This window comes from Triplophysa dalaica, chromosome 18 (assembly GCF_015846415.1).
Source record: "Triplophysa dalaica isolate WHDGS20190420 chromosome 18, ASM1584641v1, whole genome shotgun sequence".
In the NCBI taxonomy this organism is placed as follows: Eukaryota; Metazoa; Chordata; class Actinopteri; order Cypriniformes; family Nemacheilidae; genus Triplophysa; species Triplophysa dalaica.
The window spans coordinates 15,225,739-15,238,965 of NC_079559.1; the positions used below are offsets into that span (position 1 = coordinate 15,225,739).

At 41.5% G+C, this 13,227-nt stretch overlaps 1 long non-coding RNA gene across 1 annotated transcript; it reads left to right on the forward strand.

The window, feature by feature from the left end:
• Positions 1-11,365: 11,365 nt before the first annotated feature.
• On the forward strand, positions 11,366-12,438 carry LOC130439824 (uncharacterized). The gene is made up of 3 exons (XR_008909504.1): positions 11,366-11,447; positions 11,710-11,756; positions 12,385-12,438. It is a non-coding gene; the product is annotated as an uncharacterized LOC130439824 (long non-coding RNA).
• The last annotated feature ends 789 nt before the right edge of the window (positions 12,439-13,227 follow it).

The following is a 13,227-nucleotide window of genomic DNA, read 5'->3' on the forward strand; positions in this document are numbered from 1 at the left end:
AGGATATTTTTTAAAATTGCGTGCAGATGACGGATTGAATTCTGTAGATCTGGTATTTACAGTGTGGTATGACACGGACCCCTAGTGGCCCTGGTTGTTATTCAACATTTGTACTTTTAAGACCATCGTGCACACGGCTGAAATTAGTTATGAACACCACTCATCAGGGGCGTCGCAACCGTGAAAACACCCACACTTTTCCCGGTGAGAGGGTTAAACACCCGCACTTTTTTTGCAGTTTTTCCGCAGTTTTGTACAAACGCCTTACAGCAGTCGCTCCAGCGTTTGTCTTGCCGCTCTGTGTCTGCGCTCGATGCGCCTGCTTCCTCTCCTCTCCCCTCCCACTCAAACAGAACACCGGCTTTGAGTGTGACCGGATGGTGATTGGCTGTTCTGCCTTAATTCCCGCCTCTCTTGGTGTGTTAGATTTATCGGTTAGCTCGTGCTGAGGAGGCGGGAACGGTAATGGTTATTTACGTCTTCCTTTTCCAGCGAGTGTTTATGCTTTCGAGGTTTTTAAATAACCTTGATAGGTGTTTGGGGAGATGTTCTGTTTATGTTTTGTTGATATGTCGAGTGTTTTCTGAATTATATTTAGTTTTTAGACTAATGCTAATTGCAAATTGGGATATTGTTCAGAATAGCTAAATTCGGTTATTTATGTGGCATGCAATGTATAAAGTAACTGTGATGAAGAAGGGAGGGAATTGACGAGGAGGAGGGACAAATTGTCCTTGTTAAGCAGTGTATTTATGTGTTTATTGATTTTGATATTTTGAACATTGCTTTTTTGTTAAGATGAATACTTTTGTGGAAACTTACCTATTATGTTTGATTGTACCTGTTGAAGAACTATGAACGAAAAGTGTATATTATTTTAATGTTTAAAAACAGAAAATTGTTACATTATTTATACCACCAGAGAAAAAGCTTTGTGTGGGCGTTTTTTATATCTCCCCTTTTCAAGGTGCATGTAAGCAAACTTTAGCGGTCACAGTCACAGTCCTGTCAGACCCATGTGACTATCAAGCTTTCCACTGTCTTTCCCCCCTGTGATTATTAAAGTATTTCTGATTCATTAGCAAGTCTACTGTTGTGTATTTTCACAACAGAGTTTTGACTTATTTTCTGAATGTGTTTTATACTTTACTAGTATCACACATTTAAATGGGAAGCTTTTTATATCTTTTGTACCGTTCTGTCATTACATTCAACATTTTCATTGTTAACAAGGTAAAAAATCTCTCTCGCGCACCTTCTCCGGATCTGTGCCACCTATGTGGAATGATCTGCCCACTGCTACATGATCTGCAGATTCTGTAGCCATCTTTAAGAAACACCTGAAAACACATCTCTTCCGCCAACATCTTACTGATCTGTTCTGTCTCTATTTTATTCTCTACTCTATTCTTCTCTATCCATTAAAAAATATATATATATATGAATGAGTGATTCTGTATACTGTGTTAGGTTATATGAGACCAGTCTTCTTTTTGATTGCCCTTATGCTTTTGTTGTACTTGTGCTGTCCCAATTGCTTCCATTACCTACCCCACTTGTAAGTCGCTTTGGATAAAAGGGTCTGCTTAATGACTAAATGTAAATGTAAATGTAACAAGCAAAACACATCCATCCCTCGCACTTTTGAAAAGCTTGCTACGCCCCTGCCACTCATATTTATCAACTATGTCCTGTGGATTTAATTTACTTGACAAATTAAAGGTCTGAGCAAGGTTTGTGATATTAAAATCTCTGAATGCAAGTCAGTGTTCTCTTTCCAGTTTATTGCGAGATGATAGAAATCAAAACTGTTACCCGAAAAAAAATGTATGTTTTAAGAATTAAAATATTTGACAAATAAAATCTGCTATGACAGCATACAAAATGAAGTAATGGTCAAAAGTGTCTGTTTAATCTTAGTTATTTTAGGACCCTTTAGTTTTTGAGTGACAGTGCCACCAAAAAAGTGTCACAGAGAATGGCTTAATTTTCTACAACACTAATATAAGATGGAAAAGTCCTGAACATACTTGCTAACCAAACTCTTAAAGGCACTCAAACATCATGTTTCCTGTCTATTTGTTTATTTGTTTAATGAAATATTGCATAACAATACAAAAAAAGGAGATTTTTGTCGGAATTAAGAAGATGCCTGTCACGATTAGCAGAGGGAAAACAAAGAGCGGATCCACTTGCAGTAAATTATGTTTAATGCAAAATCCCAAAAGTGATAATGTCTTGGTTACGTCTTTAACCTCAGTTCCCTAATGGAGGGAATGAGATGTTGTGTCGAGCCGACAGATGGGGTTCTTCCTTGAGAACCAATCAACTCTGACTACTATAGAAGAGGCCAATGAAATTTGGCGAATGAAATTTGCATGCCGGTCTCTGCCCCCGGATATCCGGTATAAAAGGAAGAAGGCGTGTAGCATTCATTTACCTTTTGTTCTGAAGAGCCTGAGAGCCTCTCACGACTACAGCAGAGGACGAAAGGTGTTGTGGCATAAGGGGCACAATGTCCTGTTCCCTCCATCAGGGAACTGAAGTTACAGATGTAACCAAGACGTTACCTTTCTGTCGGTCTCTCGACGTTGTGTCGAGCCGACAGATGGGGTTTCTATGGAAAACGGCACAACGCTGTATCGTGTCACAATCTCTAGCGAAGCGACGGTAGCAGGCCTGGGCGTGTCAGCACGAGGCTTTCGCGAAACTGTAACCTTCCAGTGTGATGGTCGGGGGGTCCCAGACCTTTCTTGACAGATAGATGGGTACAGCCCTGACTGGTAACCTTTCAAGGACAGAGACCTTAGCTCTCTACTGGCGAGAGGTCGTCCGGATCGGGTTTACACAGGGTGAGCGCGACTTCCTTAATTAGGGATGCGCTACAGAGGCCACTTCCTACTCGGGGGGAGGAATATAGTGGATATAGATATGGTCTCGCCCTTAGGGGAGATCGCATGGAATTTGCAGACTGAGTAGTTTGGTGCCAGGTGGAGGTCCACTTGTGGAAGGTCATGGGTTACCAGGAGTGGGAACCAACTCATGAGGAAACACCAGACGGAACAGCCCTCGGAGGAGGGGCTACAGACGTCCGGTAGCACTAGGTCCGGTTAGAGCTATCGGTGATAGTTCATATGTTCTCCCGGTCTAAAGGGGAAGGCTGCTCTGCCCAGCCGACCCCCAGGGAGTACTTGCTTAGTGATGGATGGAATGCCTGTTCTTAACCATGTGATTGGTTAAGAAGGGAGGTGGATGGGATGCCTATTCTTAACCATGTGGATGGGTAAGAAGAGACATAGATAACACACTGACCCAACCTGCTGGAGGGTGGGGAGGTGCTTTCGCAGGCATACGCCCCGCTGGATTCCAGTCCTACATGTTACCATGCAGGACGTGGGCTGACACCAGGTTTATGGAACAGTTGTAACACCTTGCGAAGGCGTGTGGCGTAGCCCAACCAGCAGATCTAAAATTTCTGCCAGAGAGGCGCCTCTTGTGATCGGTATGCCGTGTGACAGCATCCACGTTCCAGTGCGCCAGTCTCTGTTGGAGACAGCTCTCCCCTTCTGCTGTCCTCCGAAACAGACAAAGAGCTGATCAGAGACCACTTGGTCCCGGAAGGGGGTAGCCTACTCAGGATCTCCTCATCCCGTCTAGAGACCAGACATGGAGGTTCCAGAGGTTTGGTCTGGGATGTCAGAACGTGCCCTTCCCCTGAGAGAGCAGGTCCTCCGTCAGGGGAATGGGCCAGGGGGAGTCGTTGTCCATAGCATCAGCACACTTGGCGCTCCTCTTCCCTGACCTTGCACAGTGTCTGTGCAAGGAGGCTCACTGGGGGGAAGCTGTACTTCTGCTTGTCCAGGGGCCAGCTGTGGGCAAAGGCATCCGTGCCGAGGGGGCCCTTGGACAGGGAGTACCAAAGCGGCAATGGGTGGTGTTGCGGAAGGCAAACAGGTCCTATTTTAAGTCAGTTGATGAACATAAATTTCTCTTAATGATTTTTTACTGAAATTACACACGGTTGGTTGCACTAATAGTAACTAAAAGTGATTCTGAAGACGGGAGCACACCTTATTTTCAAGAGGAAAGGTTGTAATTAATTCTCTACTCTTAACATCATGTTTGTATTTTTTATTTGAATTATTATTTTACTTAATTTAAACCTCCATTTGTTTTACAGCAGGGATGCATAAACTGCTGCAGACATTCTATCAGATCTCTCATCGAAGATCATAAAGACCACTTGCAGCAGATTCAACATAAATCGAGCTTTGCTTAGGGAGTACCAAAGCATACAACGGTAGGTGTCCAGGGAGGCAACAGGTCCCCCTGTGCCTACCCGAACCGCTCCCAAATGAGGTAGATGGCGTGGGGATTGAGTTGCCTTAATGAGAGGATAGAACCTCTACAAAGCAAGCAAAGGAGCCAGCAACTCCAGGCAATTGATATGCCACTGCAGGATGGGTCCAGTCCAGCGCACCGACACTGCATACCCGTTCCACACAGCGCCCCAGCGGGTCTGTCATTACCACAACGTGCCTCAAGACCAGCCCGAAAAGGGAAATGTCTGTCCAAGTGGCAAGGGTGTGACTGCAGTGAGAAGTGATGGGAATATGCCTCGTGCCGGTGTGCCAGGCTCTCCAAGGCTCTCGACTCTGAAGCCAATGCTGAAGTGATCTCAAATGAATTATCCCGAGCATACTGTGAGAAATATATCTTTTAGGAAATTTGCTTCGGCTCGCTATCAAAAAACCCAGGGGAAATCGCACGCACCAGGACCAATCCGCTTCTCTGCGTCATAGAATCCAGTAGATAATCAGGAGATAATGCACTCACCATTTCAACTTAGCAGGTTCAGAAGAACAAAAGGTGAATGGGCATGCCATCTTCCTTTTATACCCGTATGTATGGGGCGTAGACTGTCATGCCGTGCCATTCGCCAAGTTCATTGGTCTTTTAAAAGTACAATTAGAGATGACAGATTCTCAAGATCAAACCCCATTCTGTCGGTTCGACACAACGTCAAGAATGTTATGTTTATCAAAATCTTTGCTTTTTTGTCCTAATATACAAATATCTGTTCTGTGTTTTGATCCAAATATGTTGAAATGAATTTGCAGTTTGTAGTGTGATGCACTGCTGTAAAGCTTACATGTGATTATTTTCCTTTTGAAGGTCGACATCAAACGTCTCACAAGGATTGGAAGTGTAAACATGTTATCATTGTGTGTTGACAAGATCAAATATAAGGTCCAGCCCGAAATTATTCATACCCCTGGCAAATTCTGACTTAAAGTTACTTTTATTCAACCAGCAAGTTTTTTTTTGACCGGAAATAACACAGGCTTCTCCCAAAAGATAATAAGACGATGTACAAGAGGCATCATTGTGGAAAAAGTATTTCTCAGCCTTTATTTACATTTGAACAAAAAGTGGCATGTCCAAAATTATTCATACCCTTTGCAAACTGTCGCAGTCTATAAGGATAGTCCAAAGTTCTATATCATTCCAAATAGTCAAAGCTGTTCTAAGGCATCCTAATTACCCTGATCTGGAACAGCTGTTTTAATCAACTCAACAGGTGAAAAACAGAAGCTCTCTGCTGTTGGTTTGTGGATAGTCATGGCTAAAGCAAAGGAGCTCACTGAGGACCCGAGGCTGTGCATTGTGGCTGCTCACAAATCAGGAAAGGGCTATAAGACCAAATCTAGATGTTTTGAAGTTCCAGTGGCTACAGTGCATAGTATTATTAAAAAATAAAAGACGTTCCGCACTGTGAAAAATCTCAGAGTACGTGGTCGGAAGCCAAAAGTGACACCTGTGCTGGCCAGGAGGATAGTTAATGAGGTAAAAAAAGAATCCAAGGATCACCACCAAGGCCATCCTGATGAATCTGGGCTCTGCTGGTGGCAACATCTCAAGGCAAACAGTCCAACGGAGTCTGCACACCGCTGGGTTCTACGGAGGTAGACCAAGGAGGACACCACTTCTCCAGATAAGGCACACAAAAGCCCGCTTGGCCTATGCAAATGCTCATCTGGACAAAGAAGAAGACTTCTGTTCTTCTGTTTTATGGTCCGATGAAACCAAAATTAAATTGTTTGGTCACAACGATGTAGCCTTCATTTGGCGTAAAAAAGGAGAAGCCTACAACCCTAAGAACACCATCCCCACTATCAAACATGGTGATGGGAACCAAATGTTTTGGGGGTGTTTTCAGCTGGTGGACCAGGGAACCTTATCACAGTAAATGGCACCATGAAAAAGGAGCAATACATCAGAATTCTCAACAACAACATCACGCAGTCTGCAGGGAAACTTTGCCTTGGGCACCAGTGGACATTTCAGCACGACAACGACCCAAAACATACGGCAAAAGTGGTGAAAAAATGGTTAGTAGACAAAGTGGTTTGCAAATTGAATATGGACATTTGAGACATTGACAACCTGGAAGGGTTGCAACAGGTCAGGTTGATCTAAAACAGGGGCGTGTTGCAAAGTATATTTGAGATTCTCAAAGATTAACTGGGTTTCGTCAGTCCATGCCCACTTCACACCTTTCCTCTTGAGTTGGTTCAATGGGACAGCCAGTTCAGCAAAGTGGGGAGTAAATTTGTGGTACCGCTCAACTAACCCCAGGAATCTTCGATGTTCCAAAAGGTTTTGCGGGATTGGGTTCTCACTGATGGCAGCGACCTTGTCTGAGTCAACTTTTACTCCCTGCTTAGTCACCACATGTCCCCAAAACTAAAGCTCTGCTTTCATGAAGTGGCATTTCTTAAGATTTAAGGTAAGATTAGCCTCCTTTAGCTTTTGGAAGATAGCTTCAAAATCTTTTAAGTATTGCTGCTGACTTTGGGAATGGACGATTATGTCATCTATGTAGACAAAGCACACATCTCCTCTAAGTTTACCTAACACTCTCTCCATCAACCTCTGGAACGTAGTCCGTGTATTTTTTTGCCCAAGGGCTTGCTTAAGAAATGAAACAACCCAAAGGGGTTATGTAAGCTGTCTTCTCCCTACTGCTTTCTTCCATTTCGACCTGCAAATATCCTGATTTTTGGTCAAGTGTACTAAAATAACTGGCACCCTGTAATGACTCTAGTATTTCTTGGATGAGGGGCATCGGGAAAGCATCTTGGGGGTTTTGGAGTAAAGACGGCGATAATCGACACAGAACCTTAGACTTCCATCCTTCTTTGGAACTAGTACTACCAGAGATGCCCAAGGGCATTGAGAAGGCTCGATAATGCCTTCCCACATCATCCTATCAATCTCGCCTTCCATCACCTCTTTATTGAAGGGAGAAGCTCTATACACTTTCAACCGTATAGGCATGTTTTCCGTTGTTATAATCCAGTGATTAGCTTGTTTAGTTCTCCCTAGACTTCCCGTAGCTCATTTATTTAAGAGGTGTTGGATTTCAGGTTGGTGTCTTGATATGACGTCCTTTATGCTACTAGCTGATGCCATCTCATTCTCCACCCATCCTGGTTGGTACAGCAATGAACAAAGGGGTAACCTGTTCCCTCTTTAGAACGCATGACTGCTCCCAATGAGGCTGCTGGAGAAAAGGGTATACTCTAACTTGCCCTATAACCATCAACTCATAGCTCATAGTGGAAACATTCAACTGTACCCTGGTTTGTCTCAGGAAGTCCAGTCCAAGAATCAGGGGAAATGCCAGGTGCTCATCTGACATTATATAGGTGTCGAGACCATTCGAGACCATTCGATGCCAATCCCAGTTGTGTATCTTTAACTTCCCAGCCACCCACCAACTCCTCATCGGAACTGTTACTTGTAGTGACTGATCATGGAGAGGAAAGCCATAAACCCCATCACTCCCTTTTGTCCTGGTTTTCTCCAGGGGTCTGGTTTTAGGTTTTGAACTCTCACAGAGAGTGTGATAACCCTTTGGTTTCTCTGTAGGATATTTACGACTCCTAAGCTTTAAAACATTGGTGAGAAGTCTCTGTATGATCTCTAACTTAACATCTGAGGCTAACCAGAGAAACTTCTCTGACAAATAGGAACTTATGTGATTTAAACTATCCTTTTCTGTAAATGTATCTGAATGTTTAGGTTGTGTCTTGGCGCTCGTTATTTTAAATAGTCTGTAACCGTTAGATGTACAAGTTTTGATTTAGGGTTCATTTGATTTATTCATACGTTGGGATGATTCACAGTTCAATGCCTTGCATTTACATTTTACATTTACATTTAGTCATTTGGCAGACGTTTTTATCCAAAGCGACTTATTACAGGGACAATCCACCTGGAGCAACATGGAGTAAAGTGTCTTGCTCAAGGACACACTGGTGTTGGCTGCTGGGATTGAACCAGCAACCTTTGATTTACCAGTTCAGTGGTTTAACCCACTAGACCACCATCTCATCTCCACCTTGCATGTTTCATATTTCACTACACCTCTCTGAATTACCTATATGATGAGCTATGTTATAAAAACATAGCATGCATCATACTATGTCCAAAACTATGTTTAGGTATTACATGCAAACTGACCATACTGTCAGAGCTATGCAAATGAGGCGCTATGAGAAACAAAGGAACTTTCTATGGCTCACTTATCACTCTCATGGCATTGATCCACCTGAGGTCAGGGCAGGCATGCATTTAAAACACCATCACTGATCCACTTCGGAAGGAATTTGGGAATTGGAAGGAAACAGAAAGAGAACGCAGAGGACAATCCAAGGGACACCCCGGTTTACGGCTCCCATCTAAGGAGTCCGATTAGGCCATGGAACTTCGGACTCGGAACCTAAACTCAGCGTTTCAACAGGACTACATTCTGAAACAATACAAGATTTCCATCCACGCGCATACGGATATTGGTCCAGCACAAAGATAGCAAGTATCCATTTCAATATATAGAATAGCTGCGTTAAGAACGTGCCTCTTTGTTAAAGATGATTTTATTGGTTTTCAGACATGTTTTACTTGCCGCGAGGCCATGTCCTCACTCTCACTTTCTCTCTCTACACCTCCTAGCAGGTTTGTGTTTGTGCTTCATGTATTTGTTTGTGTTTATGCGATCGTCATTATGTTTGCCATTTAGAGTAGAGTTTAATAATGAACCACAAAGGCATTTGTGATGGGTTTTCTGTGCTCACGGTCACAAATTGGTCACTTAAACTGTGTTATGCTACCTTGGTAAAGTAACGTTACTTATGGTCATGAGAGAACGTTAGTGTATAAAGTCATTGATGCATTTGATGGACGAATACACATGTGATTTTATCACTATATTGCTATTTAGAAATTGTTATATATTTTTATATTAAAAAATATGTATGTGTACTGACGATTATTATACGTATTTTCCTTTGAGCTAAACTAATTTCTTGACTGAAATTGACGTTTTAAATAACTTCTTTCATGGATGGTATATTGATTGATCTGGTGGAGAATCGTATTTGGTTAGTTAAACTCATCCTTATTTTAACATGAGTGAGTGGTCTAAGGCAGGGGTTCCCAAACTTTTCAGACCACGACCCCCAATATTAGACTGCTGACGACCCGCGACCCCCCCCCCTCCTCCCCCTCCTTTCTCCCCTTTCCTCCGACAGCTTGTAAGGATTTGCGATTTGGTTACATACTGACAGAGCTAAAACAAAAAGGAACACAATCTCTAAGCCAGGCTATTTTATTAACAAATTATGGACAAAAACAAATACATCCCATAACTGTGAAATGCTTAAAGACAGAATACGAACAAGCTGCCTGTAACACACATACAACAATAACTTTGTATTCAGAAAAAAACGCCTAATGTGATGGATGGGCGCTGTGCGCGGAGCAAAGCAGATCGCCACCCGCAGATCATCTTCCACGTTAAGCCGTGAACTGTGTTTATTCTTAATGTAAGTCAGCGCGGAGAATGTCTTTTCGCATAAATACGTTGAGCCAATTTGCATGAGTACATCCAACGCGGCTTTCGACGACTGTGGATATTCCAGCGCAACAGAAACCCAGAACTCATCCAGCGTCTTGCTGTCAAATGCCGTCCTCAGGATTAGATCGGATGAAAGTTCTATCAGCGCATCGTCCGTATCTGATTCCAGATTATTTTCCGTGGTTACATTAAATGGTGACCTTATCCAGTCCAAGTTTTATTTCCAGTTTATTTTAGTTATCCTAAATTTATCATCATTACAACCTTTATTAACATATACAATTTCTTTTTTTAATTAAGTTTCTGTAAATCATCTCGCGATCTCGCGACCCCCCGCCCCCCACTACGCGACCACCCAGGTGTCGCGACCCCCACTTTGGGAACCCCTGGTCTAAGGGACAGGACGTTTTTGCACTTTTCAATGAACTCTAAGACATCGCAAGTTTCACAATGTTCTTCAAAGGTGGGACATTCTAATTGATAGGTGGCTTAGGAGCTGTTGGAGTTGAAATTACAGAGGAAAGACTATGGTTGAAATGGTGGAGTGAAACTGGGGTGTCTTTATGCGTGCCATTTCTTTCATCCATTCCTCATCTCGGCGCTTGAAACAATTCACCATCTCAACCTCCAAATGGGCCAATGATCTGTTCATTCCAGCTTTCAATGCATCTATCCTTTGGTCAATGGCAGATTCTGTCATTGATTTAGAAACAAATGTCCTTTGGTGCTCAGGTGTTGGAAATGCAAAGACAGGGAAACGGATACAATAGACAAAGATGAGCCATAGATCCCAGAGTTTAAACGCTAAACTAATGAATGAAAATAATAACAAGACGAAAGTGAAATAAAAGCACTTATGATAAATGCATGTTAATGTCCATCACACAAAGCAGTGATTTCGTTTTTATGGTTGTAGAGGAGATGCTTTTTAGTTTCACTCAGTGAGGATGAGAACGATCACGACCGCAAGATCATGTGCATAATAAACAACCACTGACGATAAATGACAGGAAATGTCCAACCACAGAAAGCATTGTATGAGATTTCACAATGTTCATAGAGGAGATAGTTTATAGTTTAAAACACAAAGTGATGATGATGTGTGTTTTGAGTTAAAACACCGAGATACATGATGATGATAATGATTTTTAATGCACTTTTGAGGTTTCACGTCATTAACTGACAGAATCATTCAGACTATGAAAGACCCACCAACAGCCCATAAACAACTTCATTGTCTGCTGAACACCCTCTGCGCAACAATTTTATTCCAGATAACATCTTCATCATCAACTGCTGAACAACAAATTAGCAACAATCTGATTTCAGGTACAGTCATCATCACATCTCTCTGCCTGATTTGTTGATTGAATAAGCGCTTCATTCATCTCTGTTTCTATTGTGTGCTTGTATGTTTTATTTCAGCTCCTCATCTGACCGAACGACTCTTCATCTGAAGTCTTCATTCATTTAGAAACATCATCATCATCTGCTGAACAACATCTGTGCAACATTCTAATTCCAGGTAACATCAACATCACATCTGTCTGTCTGTCTGTCTTTTTTTCCTATATGAAAATGTAAAGTGAAGATCTGATGAGCAGCTTGAATAGTAGAATTTTAGATAATCAGAAACAAAAAAATCAGTTTTCTGTGTTTATAAATTAGATGACTGGTCATATTAATAATCTGATGAAATGTACAGATTATATGGCATTGTTGGCATGTGTAAAGAATGTTCTAGACAATCGTTTGAATTTTCTCTTTTTCTCTCATTTGGACTAAAGGAAAGTTTCCTGAAAACGTTGTTGTATCAAATCAGGAGACTGAGCAGGTGAGATCTTTTCATACTTAATATTAAATTTTAGTTCAACTTTGAGAAATATTCAGACAGTAGGTTAAGGTGGACAGTAGAAACCACCTAACAATGGAATTCATGCAGACACAATTAAAAAATATGTTAACATGGCAACATTTGTGGTCAACACGAAAATTAAATGTGAATCTTCTTTTCCCATTGTATCCTAATATAAAAAAAGCTTTGTCTTGTGGAAATTAAGGGGTTTTGATGTCTCGGCATATATTTTAAATCACTGATATAATCTGTTATCATGTTTAACATCATATGATGGTTTGACTCTCAGATGTAAAAACAGACATTGATGGATTAGAAAGCATTGTTGAGTAAATGAACAGTAAGAAATTAACACATCTCGTGTGAAGACAAATCTCACTCATTATACTTCATGATTGACTTGAAGTGACTTTACATTCTATATCACTGTAGTGAAATTGAGTTCACAGCATCGTAATGTCAAAGACTCACTATAACAGAATATCATTTGCATAATAAACTTATTTCAGCTGCTTCCCTCAGCTAGAAATAAACACACCAAATAGATGTTTGTTAACATTTATCTTCGAGAGTCAAACTCAAGACAGCTTTTTTATTATTATTTCAGAGTCGACTCTCAACAGTTTCACATCATGACAGAATACAACATCACCAACAAAGAAGCAGCTTGGTCCATACTGTTGAATCAGAGCGATGATAAGTGGGAAATATATTGGAGTTTTGTTAACAAAGAGAAATTTCCTCGTTCAGTGTTTATCTGGATTCTTTCAGTGGTTGAGATTCCGATCATGCTCTTAACTCTGTATGCGATATGTTTTCTCATCAAGTCTCATCGAGCTGCTTCAGTTTTTGTGATTCAATTGATCCTTTCAGATCTCATACAGACTATTTGTCTTATATCAGTGACATGGGAATGGGAACATATGTTGTGGTCTGCCTATGATTATTCTCTGATTGTGGGTGTGTATTTTATGGCATGTGTCGCGTTGGAAAGATATCTTTTGGTTGCTCATCCTGTCTGGCTCAAAACTCACCAGACACTGAAATTCTACTGTTTGATTTCATTCATCGTCTGGTTTGTGCCTCTGATCTCTGCAACAATGGAACCACCTTATCTGTATTTTGATTATCTCTGGTGGTGTATAGTGTGTTTGATCCCTTATCCAGTGATCATACTGTGTTTTGTTGGTACATGGAGGGCTCTTTCTCACTCAATATCACTGACGTCTCAGAAACGCAGAAGGATTTTGGGCACTTTGTTCCTTGTGGTGCTGAGTTACACGTTTATCATCCTCCCGTCCTTAGTGTTCTTTTTTTTAAATTATTTCACTGGTGAGGAGTTTTTTTATTCTTGGTCATATACAAAATTCTTTAAATTGGCTCACTGTCTGCAGTATCTGAATCCTCTTGCTGACTGTTTGTTGTATTTGTTCATGAGGACGGATGCTCC